Source organism: Chinchilla lanigera, unplaced genomic scaffold, assembly GCF_000276665.1.
Source record: "Chinchilla lanigera isolate Chin_1 unplaced genomic scaffold, ChiLan1.0 scaffold00041, whole genome shotgun sequence".
Lineage (NCBI taxonomy): Eukaryota > Metazoa > Chordata > Mammalia > Rodentia > Chinchillidae > Chinchilla > Chinchilla lanigera.
In genome coordinates this window covers 18,473,057-18,487,373 of record NW_004955442.1, presented here as the reverse complement: position 1 = coordinate 18,487,373, position 14,317 = coordinate 18,473,057, and the positions used below count along the sequence as shown (strand labels likewise).

General features: G+C 44.0%; 1 long non-coding RNA gene across 2 annotated transcripts in view; it reads right to left on the bottom strand.

Moving 5' to 3' along the window:
• The window catches only part of LOC106149319, a 35,075-nt gene extending 21,952 nt beyond the window's left edge, over positions 1-13,123 (bottom strand). For both annotated transcript variants that reach the window (XR_001235418.1, XR_001235419.1), the window contains exon 1: positions 12,974-13,123. This is a non-coding gene — a long non-coding RNA (uncharacterized LOC106149319). The remainder of the gene's footprint in view (positions 1-12,973) is intronic.
• Positions 13,124-14,317: the final 1,194 nt, after the last annotated feature.

Genomic DNA, 14,317 nt, shown 5'->3' with positions numbered 1-14,317 from the left:
TTAAAAAAGATTTTTAATTTTATTTTTTGTTTTTGTAGATTCTTTAGGATGCCCTATATACAAGATCATGCATATAATCTGCAAACATAGTTTTATTTCTTCCTTTCCAGTTGGGATGACTTTTATTTCTTTTTCATGTTAAATTGTGCTGTGTAGAACCTCTAGTACATGTTAAGTAAAAGTGACAAGAGTGAACGTCTTTGTCTTGCTTGTAATTGCAAGGAGAGAGCTTTTAGTCTTTTGCTGTTAAAAATGATCTTAGCTGTTATTTTTATCAGGTTAAGTTCCCTTATATTACCAGTTTATTACATGGTTTTATCATGAAGATGTATTTTAACTTTGTCAAATGCTTCTTTGTCAAATTTTTATGTGTCTGTTTAGGTGAGCTTATGTTTTTACTCCTTTATTCTATTAATATGATGTATTATGTTGATTGACTTTCTGTGCCAACCTTGTATTCCTAGGATAAATTCTGCTGCTAAATTCAGTTTGCTAATCATTTGTTGAAGATATTTTTGCATCTACTTTTTTGTTGTTTTTGAGATAGAGTCTTGCTATGTAGTCCAGGCTGGTCTTTATGCTCACTAGATAGCCCAAACTGGCCTTGAACTTGCAGCAATCCTCCTGCCTCAGCCTCTAGACTGCTAGGATTACAGGTATATACCACCAGGCCCAGCTTGCATCTACTTCTATAAGGGATCTTGGTCGGTATTTTTCTTGTGATGTCTTTCTCAGGTTAAAACTAGCTTCAGGGCTGGGGATTTAGCTCAGCAGCACAGCGCCTGTCTGGCAAGCACAAGGTTGTGAGTTCAATTCCTGGTACTGGAAGAAAACCAAAACAACAACAACAAAACACCAAAAACTGGCTTCATAGAATGAATTAGAAAGTATTCCCTCTCATATTATCAGAAGCATTTGAGAAGTGTTTCTATTAAAACTTTAAAAAATATTTTGCAGTATTTACCAGCCCATCTGGTCCTGAGATTTTCTTTGCTAGAAAAAAAAAAATTCTATTACTATCTCAAAATTCATCAAATTTGGGTAAATTTTATATTATTTCTTAGTGAGATTCAGCCATTTTAAAAATTTTTTTTTCTAGTTTGCTGTAAGCCTTTGGTTCCAGAAAAGTTAACTTTGAGAGCTTTTGTCAACTTTTCCACTGCATAAAAGCAGAGGGATGAAATGTGGATTTTTTTACTCCTCCATTTTCACTGATGTCACTCCTTGGTTGGGTTTCTGATGGAGTAGACATAAACATCCTACTTGATGATTTATTTACAATTATAAAGAAAGGTATAAGGATAATGATTCTCCAAATTTAGTGTACTGAAAAGTTAACCAAGAAAAAGTGAACGAACTAAGGGTGATGATTACAAATGCATATTAGTAGACCCAACCACAAATTCTAAAAACTGTAGTCTTGGGCCAGGTAATCTGAATTTTAAGAGGATGTTTATTGAACCCTCTTGGGAGATACTGGATTAGAAGAAATAAAAGCAATAAACAAGTTGGGAGGCTGAGAGGTGGGGAATGCCTACATGTGTTCATTTCACATTTATTATAGATTAGAGCCAGGAGAAACTGCCTACTATTAGAGAAGTCAAGATGTGGGATCCACACTTTACAGTTGGGGAGTTACCCATACATAGTAAGAACAATAGTTAGAGAGAGGCCACCTCCAGGGAGCAGAGCTGGAGTGAGGCAGGACAACATTTACTTTTCTTCTTTATGGTTTGAACTTCTTCCTCAAATGAAATTGTTAGTTTATAACAAAACACATACAAATAAAATGGTAGGATGTCAGTAGAAAGGGGCTATTGGCCAACATTTCCATTTCCCTTCTCCTGCTGTAGTCAGTACAACTCTGCCTGGCAATCATTCAGCATCTACCGTGGATGGGGTGTGTCCTGGCACAGGAAGGATGTTTTGGAGCTCCACTGCTCTCTTTCTGCATGGCCACACCCTATCACCTGCCTCTGGAGGCAGGCGCAGGGGATGGAGTTGGAGCAAGGTGAAGAGGACACTGTGATAAAAAGAATGGTTAGCTGTTGTCCAACAGCTGCAAGCTGGAATCATAGAGCCTGGATTCTCAGAATTGAGAGGGACCTTCTGAAGGAAACACAGTTACCCAGTCCTTCCCAGAACCAGAAGTCTTTGGGGCTTAAAAACATAGGCAAAACCTGGGGGTGGTGGAACATGTCTATTATCCTAGCACTCTGGGACACTGAGGCAGAAGGATTAAAAATTTGAGCTCAGCCTGGGCAACTTAGTGACTTAGAGAGTCTCAAAATAAATATACAAAGGTTGAACATATAGTTTAGTCAAAGCTCTGAGTTAAGTCCTTAATACTGGGGGAAAAACAAGCAAACAAAAACATAGGCATAAAGTAAAAAACATACTTTGCTTGGAAGCTGGCTGTGGCAGTTGGCTTAAGTTCACACACGGATTCACTAGCCAACTGTCTCAGAGGGCTGGTCAGAGAGGTCACCCTACAGGATGTGCAGGGACCTAGAATTTTGGAACACGCAAGCGAGGGTGCTCCTCAGGGTGGGGCATGACAGATGTGCCTCCCAAAAGAACAGCGGGAGAATCTTGCTCCCTGACCCCTGCTCAAGAGGGCTGGCTTCTGGGTGAAGTTTATCTACATTGTGCAGCCTGAAACCTTCCCGTCCAAACCCAGTGCCAGAGACTCGGTGTCCTTTCCATGGTGGAGGTGTTTCTCCCTTCCAAAACATCCTGTGCTGGCCTGGGAAGTGCCTCAAAACAGAAAAGTGAAAATCCACCTTGGCCATAGTGCCCAGAGTCCATGGGGCCTGGAGAAGGGCACCCATGGGCAGGAGGCGAGGCTGTGTGTGGCCTAGGGGGCCAAAGGTGATAATCCTCTGATGAGCAGAGGGACTGAGGTGGAGTCAGTGTGGAGAGGTTTCATTACAGTGCTACGAGAATTCAAGGTGGACCTCTCAGAGAGGAAGGGGAAGGCTTCTCAGATGGAAAAGCGCTTGAGATGGGCCTTCAAAGGGCAAGCTTTGGACCATAAGCCTTCAAATAAAAGGGGGAGATTCTCTAAAGAATGATGTTAGCCTGACCATGGTGCACACCTGTAATCCCAGATACTCAGGAGGCTAAAGCAGGAGGATTGCAAGTTCCACACTAACCTGGGCAATTTAAGGAGATCCTGTTTCAAAATAAAAAATGAAAGGATGGGGAGAATAGCTCTGTGATAGAACATTTGCCCAGCATGTGTGAAATTCGGGGTTCAATCCCCAGCACCACAAAGATAAAACAAGAACACCATGATATTTACAGGGGAATAAGCAGGGAGCATCGCAATACAGGACACACGTGCCATGGAAATCCTGGGGTATTTGAAGGGACCAGGGAAAAGGGACAGTGTTAAAAGCAAAATGAGAAGGGTATGTAAGACACATTGAAACACGGATCCACGGCTATGAAGATCAGTAGCAAGATGTCATCAGCCCAAGATTGGATGGGCAGCTGCTGGACAGGTGACTTCGAAGAAGTGTTTCTGTGTGAGGTGGGTGGCAGGGGCCTTTCTACAGTCTTTTTCTACCTTCAGCTCTGGGGGTTGAATACTCCACCACTGAGCTACACTCTGCCCTTTTTATTTTGAGACAGGGTTTTAGTAAGTTTCCCAAGTTAGCCACAGACTTTCAATTCCACTGCTTCAGCCTCTCAAGTAGCAGGTAGCAGAGATTCTAGACATGTGCCACTGTGCTGGGCTGCCCTAGCCATCTTTCATGACAGCTTTTATTGTCAAACGTGCATGTGTAAACTCCTCTCCTTCATAACCTGGCGGCTTCTTCCTCTTCCCTTCCTCCTCTTCATCCTCCTCCACCTTCTTCTTTGTTCTTCTTAGTCCTCTTCTTCCTCTTCTTCCTTTCTGAGACAGGCTCTTCACAAGTAGCCCAGGCTGAATGTGAACATGCTGTATAGCTCAAGCTGACCTCAAACTCACAATTCTCCTGCCTCAGTCTCTTGAGTGCTGGGATTATAAACCTGAGCCACCATGTCCAGTCCAGCTCTCTCCAGGCATGCTTTCTCTCTCTCTCTTTCTCTCAGGATTTGATAAAAATTATTTCATTTTTATTCTGACAAATTTCACAGCATACAGGAAGCGGCACATCCTGCTTTACTCTTGGCAGACAGGGAAGGACAGTGACGGGACTCGTCGTCTCAAGCCAGTCTTGCCTCTTGCTCTGTAAGCTTCAGAAAGGAGCTCTGGGAGGCCCAGGGAGCCCTCCAAGCAACACCAGATCTGAGTGCATCTAGGGACCCCGCCAGATCTCCATCCACAAGGTGAACACTCTGCTCTTTAAAAAGAACTTTTGTCTCCAGTGGGATTAGTTCTGTTCAGATAGAGGACAGAGACACAGCATGGGCTAGAAGTGGCAGAGTCCACATCTAAGCAGCAGTTGGTCTGAGGAGGGGCTCTTAGCTGCTGCTATTCTGCACATATTAGTCCATGAGAATGTGATTTGCCATCTTTATAACTCAGAGTCTAGCAAATTGCCAGACAATTAATTCTAGTAAATATCTGTTTAAATTGTACCTAGGTAGCTCCAGTACATAGAACAGACTGCTATTGTAATTGCAAGGGTTATGGATGAAAATAATAGAAAAACATTAATAAGTCTTCAGCTGACACAATAAAATGAATAGTGACAGTGCTTGAGTCAAAATGACCGACTGCTTCCTTCATATCATAATAATGAGGGTCTAGGACTGAGGGTGTAGGCCAGTGGTAAAGTGCTTTCTTGGAACATACAAGGTCCTGGGCTCTATCCCTAGCATTGTCCCCACCAAAAAAGACTTTAAAGAAAAAGAAATTAGAGATCCAAGTGAATAGACAAGACATTCTACAACATTGAAAACACACAAAAGGAACTAGCAAAAATGCACATCTCCCTCTTCTCAAAAGTGTATATATTAGTTTTCCATCGCTGCTGCCATAGTAAATCACCATGAACCCAGTGGCTCAAGACAGTCCAAGCTCATCATGTTATGCAGGTCAGAATCTGGGCACAGTGTGACCCAGCTGTTTCTCAGCTCTAGGGTTCACAAGGTTGAAGTCAAAGTGCTGGCAGGGCTGCCTCTTCTCTGGAAGCTGTAGGGATGAAGCCACTTCCAAGCTCACTCAGGTTGTTGGCAGATTTCGGTTCCATATAGTTGTAGAATTGAGGTTCCTCATTCCTTGCCGGCTGCTGATCAGGGGTCTTTCTTAGCTTCCAGAACTGCCTTCATTGCCTGACTTGTGGCCTTCTTCAACATGCACAATGGCAGGCACTTGGGATATCTTTATCCTCCCAGATGTCTCCTCTCAGATCTCTGATTCTTCTGCATCAGCTACTAATTTAAGAGCTTGTTATGTTTTGGGTGGTAAATGTCCCCCAAAGATCAATATGTTAAAGGCTTGGTCCCCAGAATGCTGTTGGGTGCTGTTGTGGAACTTTAGGAGATCAAGTCAAATGGGAGATTCTTAGGTCACAGGGAGTGTGCATTCAAAGGGATGGTGGTATTCCAGTTACTTTCTCTGCTCTAATTCTGGTTATGACCGTTTACTCCTTTATGTACTCCCACAATGTGCTGCCATCCCCTGCCCTCACCAGAAGTCACTTGATCTTGGACTTTGAATCCTCCAAACTGTGAGCTGACTAAACCTTTTCTCTTTATAAATTTAGTTGCCCCAGGTATTTCACTGTAGTAACACAAAACTGATTAATAGAGAGCGTATGTGATTCCATTGTATCCACCCAGATAAACCAAGATAATCTTTCCAATTTCAGGTCAGCTGAGCATAACCTTCATGCCATCTGCAAGTGTCCTTCACAGTAGTACTGAGATTAAGTGCTTGATTGAATAACCAGGAAGCAGAATCTTGAGGGTCCAGCTTTAGAGTGGTACCTACTGTTGTAGGTCTTTGGGAAATTAGGTCCAGAAAACACCAAGAAGGATGATAAAACTCATTAATGCAAAGAGAGCTGTCAGCAATAAACTCCCCACTCAGGAAGCCTAGCTCTGGCCAAAAAAACTGGCATTTCATAACAATGAGAAAGCACAGAACATTCACATGATCAAATGTAGAGGTAGGGCATGGCGTGAGACCTCCACTGTCAGTATGATCACAAACAGCAAGAATGGGCTCCAGCTGAGCAGTGACAAGTGGAGAATGCACCTGAAGTCCAGGTGTTTAGTCTGAAGTGTATCATAATTTGGAGAGTCTTAATTAAGCCTTAAATTTGAGAAAATCTGTTTTGGTGAACTATGTTCTAAGAAAGTAGTAAAGAAAATGGAAGTAAAAACAAATTTTTTTAATTGCTCATTTTTGTATTTCAGATGTCTTTTTTTTGTGGTGTCATGGTGATGGCTTTGTACATGCTAGACAAGTGCTGTACCACTGAGCTACACCCTCAAATGTGAGTCTTTTAAAGAGTATTTCTGGAACACATCTAGGGAAAAATCATTATATGTAGTCACAGTCTTTCCTGATTTCCTAAGGCCAGATCTTCCTCTCGTGGCACACTGAGCTGAGACTGGCTGGAGAGCAGGTCCCCCGGGCATGGAGGAGGAGCCAACTTGTGTTCTGTGCTGGGCTGATGGACATGTAGCCAGCATTTCCACTTTGAGTCCTTGGAGTCCTGTTAGGGCCAGGCAGGCAGCTTCCCTGCAGTCTTGGAACATTAAGAACTGAAAGCTTGTCATGGCCCTGGTAATGGAGCAGGTGCTTTCCTTTCCTGCACTCTGCCCTCAGACACCTGCCATCACCTTGTAGTTTCTCACTAGGAGTCTGGACAAAGGAGCTACTCCCATTCCCTGGGCTTGGCCACTCTGCCTTCTAAACACTTCTCCACAGCCACTCAGTGCTATAGTAGCAACCACACTGCTGAGTGCTTCTGATTTGGGTCATCTTGCAAGTTTAAGAGGCTGTAGGAACAGTGCTCATGACCTTAAACTCTTAGGTTCAACAGACCTTGCTACACACACACACACACACCCCTATTCTACTATTTCCTAGCTAAGTGTAATTCTCATAGTGTTAGTGAGTTTGTTTCTTAACATGCAACATGGTGACAGTACCTTCCTCATAACACTGGAGTGATTCACCCAACAAATATACAGAGGGTGCCTATAGTACAGTAGGTGCTGGGGTATAGCTGAGTGGCCTCAGAGTAAAAGAGAAGTGGGCAAGGAAGGGGAAGCTGGCAATGCCATTGGGGCCAGTCTAGGGTAGACCATTATTGCCCAGCTATGAGTCTTAGCCTCGATCCTCAGCATGGTGGGAAAAAACCACTGGGGGTTCAATTGTGTTGAGGGCTGGGGTGTGTAATGGGGCATCAGTTCTAGCTGGACAAAGGCTATAGCCTCTGTGTTGGGGGATGTGGGGGACAAGACAATTGGAGGCAGGGGTGCTACACAGGGGTTGGCAAGGCTTTTTCAGGTAAGAGAAGAGGCATGAGATAAAGCAGTGTGAAGGGAAATTGGAGATGGCTTGATATCTAGGTGACAGTAGCTGCTGGCCTGGATTACTAATTTTTCAAGTGTCCATCCCTGTGTGTGAATCTGTGCGTGTATGTATGTTGTCATGCCACTTGGAAGAGACAGTTGGAGCACTGGGGACAATAAACTGAAAATGGGAGAACAAGTAAGAAATCCAGCAGGCTGGGCATCTGGAACTGAGCAGAGATCTTAATTGAGGATGAAGACTTGGGAATTGAGGTTTTTAGTGATAACTGGCAGAGAACTGGGAGACCAGATGGGGTGGAGTTAATGTCTAAGATTCTGAGTCTATTTGGCATTAATTTATTACAGGGCTGATTCTATTAATTATATTTTTTATTCTCTACATACCTGATGCTCTGGTAATAGGGGGCCTTATAGTCTGGGAAGAAACTGCCCTCCCAGAGCTAGTTGGTTCCCAGAGATAACAGGTTTCTACAGCACATCTTTTGTGTGCAAACTGACCGATCCATTCTTTACACCCCCAACCACCTCCTTATCTCACAAACCTGACAATATCCACCAGCCTCCCCCCACCATCCCAGGGCTAGGTCCCAGGCAACTAGAGACTACGCCACACCCAAGCCTACTGGAACTATCTAAATTAGCCAATCCTAAATTATTTACTCTGCTTTGACTTTCTCCTCATTCCTATCCCTGTCTCCTGGTCCTGAGGTTTCTCTGTGGCCCTGTATAGTGTTAAATGTCCATGTCTCTTGAGAAATATAAAAAATAAATTCTTCTTTCAGTGGCATTGGTCTCTTTATATAAGCACTTTACCTTATCTCTAGCAATTAAATTCCAGGTGAAATTTGTCTTAGCTAAGATTGAACGGTAAAGGGAGAGGCAGTCCCGAGGGTTGAGTACTTTCTCTACTTATTAAGAAGGTTCAAAATGTTTCTAAATGGTCATTTTCCAGGGATGTGGCTGGGCACTGAGAAATGATGGCACATCAGAGTAACCCAACTTTCTCACCCACAGCTAGAGGCAGGGTGAGTGTGCGTGAATGTGCGTGAGTGTGTGTATATGTGTGTGAATGTAGGTGGGTGGGCGGAGCACTTTCAGGGCTATAGAGCTCAACATGCACCCTCAGCTCCCTCTGGGACCTGACACTTGAGAAGAGCCTAGACGGAGCAACTGTGCTGCCGGGTTTGAAGCCAGGGGCGATGGTTCCATGCTCAGGGCTTGTGATACGCTGCCCACAAATCCTGGAGAAGTTAGGGGTCAGGACAAGTCCTGCCATGGCAGCCAGGTCCAAAGTGTCATCTCCAATCATGCCCATCAGGCTGTGCCCTTGTGAGGCCTCAGCAGGCCACAGAGGTCTGTGGGAGCAGTGCTTATCTTGATATAGACTTTATTTGGGGGGTGCATTCAGAGCTGAGATTCAATCTTTTCCAGCAATTTACACCTGCTTTGCCCCTGCTGATTCTCTAAGTTTGTGAGTCTTTACCTGCCCTGAGCATCAATCACTTGCCTTCCAGTGGGATGGCAGAGGAGCAAGTGACTAGCTGCCACTGTACTTCAATCCCTATACCTGTGGCTTAAGTCATTAGAGGGATTTTAGAAGGGAATAAAATGCATTATCACCTCCACAATCACTTGGAACACTGCAGTCATATATCCAGTCCAGCTCATCACAGGACAGTAACAGGGCTAACAACTCAAGAGACAGGTGAGGTGTGGCTGGCTGGCACTGGTCTTGTTCTAGCTGCCCACCTTTGTGCCCAGTGAGAGGCTGGTCAAACTGTTCAGTGACCCCCAAGGAGGACATCAGGTCAGGAATTGGAAACAGCCTCCCCAGTTCCTTATTGCTCAAAGAACTCTTCATGTTCTCAAAAACCTGTTCATTTTTAGCCCTATCATGTTTCTTCTATTCTGGTGGATATCTCCCAATCTGCAGCAGAATCTATTCTCATTCTTGTGCCCAAAGGACAGTATTGCCTCTGCTATTACTCCTGTAGGGATACTCCCTTGAACTCCTATCTATCTATCTATCTATCTATCTATCTATCTATCTATCTATCCCTCATCTATCTATCCGCTATTTATTGGAATTGTACCCAAGGCTTTCACATTGAGCTATATCTAAAGCCATTTTAAATTTTTTATATTTTGAGACAGAGTCTTGCTAAATTGTGCAGGCTGAACTCCAACTTGCAATCCTCCTGCCTCGGCGCTGGGCTTATAGGCATGTGCCCCCATACCTGGTACACTGACTCCTCTTTACAGACAAAAACTGGGGAATTCCCACAGATAAGAATTATGCTTTCAATATCTACTGATCAAGAAAATACACAATGGCACAAAAGCACATTATGAAAGATAGATAAATAAGAAATAGAGAAAAGTTCAAATAGTTCCCCAAATCATCTATTCTGCTGTTTCATAAATATTTTAAGGTATATGCTAATTTGTTTCATTTATACAACTATCAGGTTTTCTTTTTTCAAACTCACAACCTCAGGCTTGCCAGGCAGGAGCTTATGCCACTGAGCTACATCCCCGGCCCTCATTTATACAACTTGTTTCTTTTGTTCATTGAAAGGAAAGTTTTGTCACTTTATTTGCTTATTTCTTCTTTGTAAGCTAGAATCTTTCTTTGTCTATGACTTGTATGCTGAGTAACGTCTTGGCCATTCTTTTCATATCACAATTATACAGTGTATTAGTTATTGTCATTCACTATTTTGTTGTGAAATTTTGATTTTTTTATAGAGGAAAAATATTTTATATATTTTTATTAATATCTACTTTAGGGGCTGGGGATTTAGCTCAGTGGCACAGCACCTGTCTGGCAAGTGCAAGGTCGTGAGTTCGATTCCCAGTACTGGAAACAAACAAACAAACAAACAAAAAATCTACTTTATCACATTAAAGTAAAATTTTAAAAGCACATTATGAGTTCTGTAACAGTCTTAGTGGTTCTGGATTTTATCAGCTGTGATGGCACTTATATACATTTGAAATCTATGTATGGGTTATGAGTGACACAATGTAGTTGGCTCTCTGTATCTGCCAGTTCTGTATCAGTGGATTCCAATGATGGAAAATATTTTAAAAAATTGCATCTGGGGCAACCCACTTTTCAGGTCTCCTTCTGTTTCTCTTTGACAAACACTAACTTTCCCTCACTAAATATATCCTGCTCTTAACCTCTGTTGTTCCTTAGAATTTATTCTTTGATTTTGGGGAACATGAACTCAGAGTATTAGACATCTAGCAGGTCAGGAATTACAATATTTCCCTTATATTTCTTGGATTTATTTTGAGGTCCCACCAAGATAATTGGATGGAAGTAAGAGTTTGCTTTTATTTCATAGATTCTGGCCCACTTTATACCCACCTCGTGATTTTGCTCTATGAAACTTCCCTCGAGAAGCGGGATCCACAGCAACTCGCTTTCTTGGTCTCCTTCTGTCTCTTTGACAGAAGCTATCTTTCCTCAATAAATATATCCTACTCTTAAAAGAAATTGCATCTGTACTGAAAAAACACACTTTTTTCATCATGATTCCCTAAACAATGTAATATAGCATCTATTAACATAGCATTTACATTGGATTAGGTATTACAAGTAATCTAGAGATGATTTAAACTATACAGGAGGATTTCATAGGTTATATGCAAATACTACACTATTTTATATAAGGGGCTTGATAAATAATCACCATATTTATGATACAGAATAGTTTCACCAACCCCATGTTCAGTCTGTGCTCCTAGGAAGTTAACTTGTTCCCCAGATTCTCAACCCCTAACTACTCATCTACTTTTTCTCACAATAACTTTACCTTTCTAGAACTTCACATCAGTGAAATCCTCCTCCTCCTCCTCTTCCTCTTTCTCCCTTTCCCTTCTCTTTATTTTCCTCATTCTTTTGCAGTCCTGGAGATTGAACCAAGGATCTCACACATGCTAGGCCAGTATTCTACCACTGAGCTATATTCCTCAGCCCTTTTAAAGAAGGCTTTGCCAAATATAAGATCACAAAGATTTTTCTCCTATAGATTGTATAATTTTAGCTTTTACATAAATGTCTATGATCTATTTTAAATTATTTTTTTATTATGGTCTGCTGTAAAGTTTGAGCTCATTATATTGCACGTGAATGCCTATTGCAAAAAATTATCCTTTCCTGGCTCTTTCACTGAAAATCAATTGACTATGTGAGTCTATTTCTGGACTCTGTTTTTCCATTGGTCTGTGTCTAGATACTGGAGCTTTCTACTTTCTTGAAATCAGGTATCTTTAAGTCTTCCAACTAGCTTTTTGTTTTGCTTTGATGTTTTGAGACAGGGTTTGGTTGTACAGTTCAGGCTGACCTTGAAATCATTATGTAGTTTATGCTAGCCTTGAACTCATGGTCCTCCTTTACCTAGCTGTTTCCATTCTGCTTCTGGGTCTGCTGCTAGCTTTCTTTCATGGGAAATGGATATAAATTTTGCTCAAGGCCCTGCATGGTGTCCTCAGTGCACAGTATTCTGATATGGAAAACTGGGCCCTCGCTCAGCCTCTACTATCTCCAGAACCAGTAGGTTCCTGCCATCAGTGGCATCTTGCTTTTGAGCCCCTGGCCTCGTGGACAGGGTTCTGGCATTGGAGAACACAAGCAATGTGCCCCTTCACCTCAGCCCCTCTAGTCAGAGGCCTCTCAAGTTTATTAGACTCCTTCAAAACCAGAAATAGGGGCCAGCTAGCAAGTTCATACTGTCTGAGCAGATGTCTAACCAAGGAATAAGAGGACAGCTTCTCTTTTATAGGCATCTAAAGAGCATTATGAAGATGGGCACATGGTAGTGCATGCCTGTAGTCCCAGAACTCTGGATGAGGCAGGAGGATTACAAGTTTGAGCCCAGGTTAGTAACTTAGTAAGACTCTGTCTCAAAAGAAAAAAGGGGATATAGTTCAGTGCCAAGGCCTTAGGTTCAATCCCCAATATTGAAAAAAAAAATTACAGTAATTCTCATAGAACTACTCTGTTGTAACACCAAGGCACCCTCTCCAGTTCATCCCCATAGGTTGCTGAGGGAAACTCCTATAGCACTTCCTCTGCCTCACCTGTGCCCAGTTGTCCAACTATGTAAGTCTAGGGTAGAGTGGTAGAAATGGGGTGGAGGGGCTGGCTCTGCAGCCCTACAGTGAGCTCTGGCTGCTTCTATATTAAGGATTCTCTTTACAGTGAGAGGCTAAATGCCTGTTGGTCCTCATCCTTTGTATCCTGACTCATAAATTCCAGGGTAACAGGAAAAGGCCCATTAAGCACTCCATTACACACAGTTCTAATAAAAACAGTAATAATAACACCGAAACCACTCATATGGTGCTTGCTGCAGTGCGTCTTCCTCTCTACTGTTATCAGCTTACTCACTCTTCACAACAGCTCAGCTTGTAAAGTAGGATCGTTAAACTTTCCCAGCTGAGGAAACTGAACACAAAAGAGGCAAATACCCAAGCTCACCGAGCTGATTCTGGGTGGAGTCCACACCTCCCCGGCACCGGAACCGCAAAGAAAACTGGATTCACAGCGGTTAGCTGCACAAAGGGAATGCGTTCGGCTGCGTGTTCTGTTGAAACGAAACAAGGCCAACGAAGGGAAAGGGCGTGAGAAGACACAGACCTGGGCGTGCTGGCTGCCTACGAACCCTCCTCCCCAGCACACATTTGGCGAAGGTGGTGGCGGAGTGCGAGCTCACACATTCTGACCCCGTGGCACCCGACTTCCCCTTCTACAGGGAATACAGCTGCCACGCACTGGGGTGTAGAAAGGGGGACACAGCCCCCTGCCCATGCACCCAAGGGCGCGCACAGCCACAAGGGCGGAATGTAGGACCGTTCCTTTTTTCCTCTCCAGCTACCCTGCCACTTGCCTGACCCGACCGGGACCTGCTCCCAAGGCGCAGCTGCAGGACCCAGGAGTCGCAAGAGCGGTCAAGGGGCAGTCAGCCGTGTGGCTGGCTACGGGAGCAGCTCCTCAGGTCCTCTTCTTGCACTTGCGGGGGTGGAAAAAAAAAGCCTAAACCGCAACTTTCCCCCAAGCTTCCACATCAGCTGCGAAGGAAGGAAGAAAATAGTTCTAATGTGGTCTGGGACTGAATACACAGGAGTTGGACGGCGGAAACAGCAGCAGTGGAGCTTCGAAACTACTCCCCGCCCCATCCCAAGTTCCTTAGTGCTCATCCACGCACTCAGTACCGTGGATAACTAAGATTTCTAATCGGAAGGTCTAGGTCCAGTGTGGCTTTGGGCCAGGCACGTCACACTCCTGGAGCTCTTTATTCCCACTGTGAAACAGAGAGGGCGCACAGTGTTGATCACTGCCAATTATTTAATGAAAGGAAACGAAATGCTGCCCTCGTGACTCGCAGCACGCGCTCGAGATGGGGGCTGCAGTCCAGCGCCAGGAAGGCTGGGGAGAGTTGTGACCAGGTGCCGAGAGAGCAGTAGGGGACCCAGGGGAAGCGAGGGGTGAGTTCTGCGAGGGAGGAGGGGGCGCTCGGCGCAGGTCCTGGCTGAGGAGATGACCTCTGAACTGGATTCAGAAGGATGAGGTGGGAGTGGGGTGCTCCTGAGAAAAGAGGTGCCTGAGAAAAGGAGATGCCTGCAGTGATCTAGGCACGGCCGCTAGACCTGTGTGGAGAGTATGGGGAGGCAAGAGGTGGCTCGGAGGGGGAGGCAGCAAAAGAGCATAGAGGGCTTTGAAAACCCCTTTCACCTGCATAATGAAATGCTCTTCTCTAGGCGTGGAACTGACTGGTGATTTGTGTTTTAATTAGGTCACTCTGGCTGGAACCAGACAGGAATC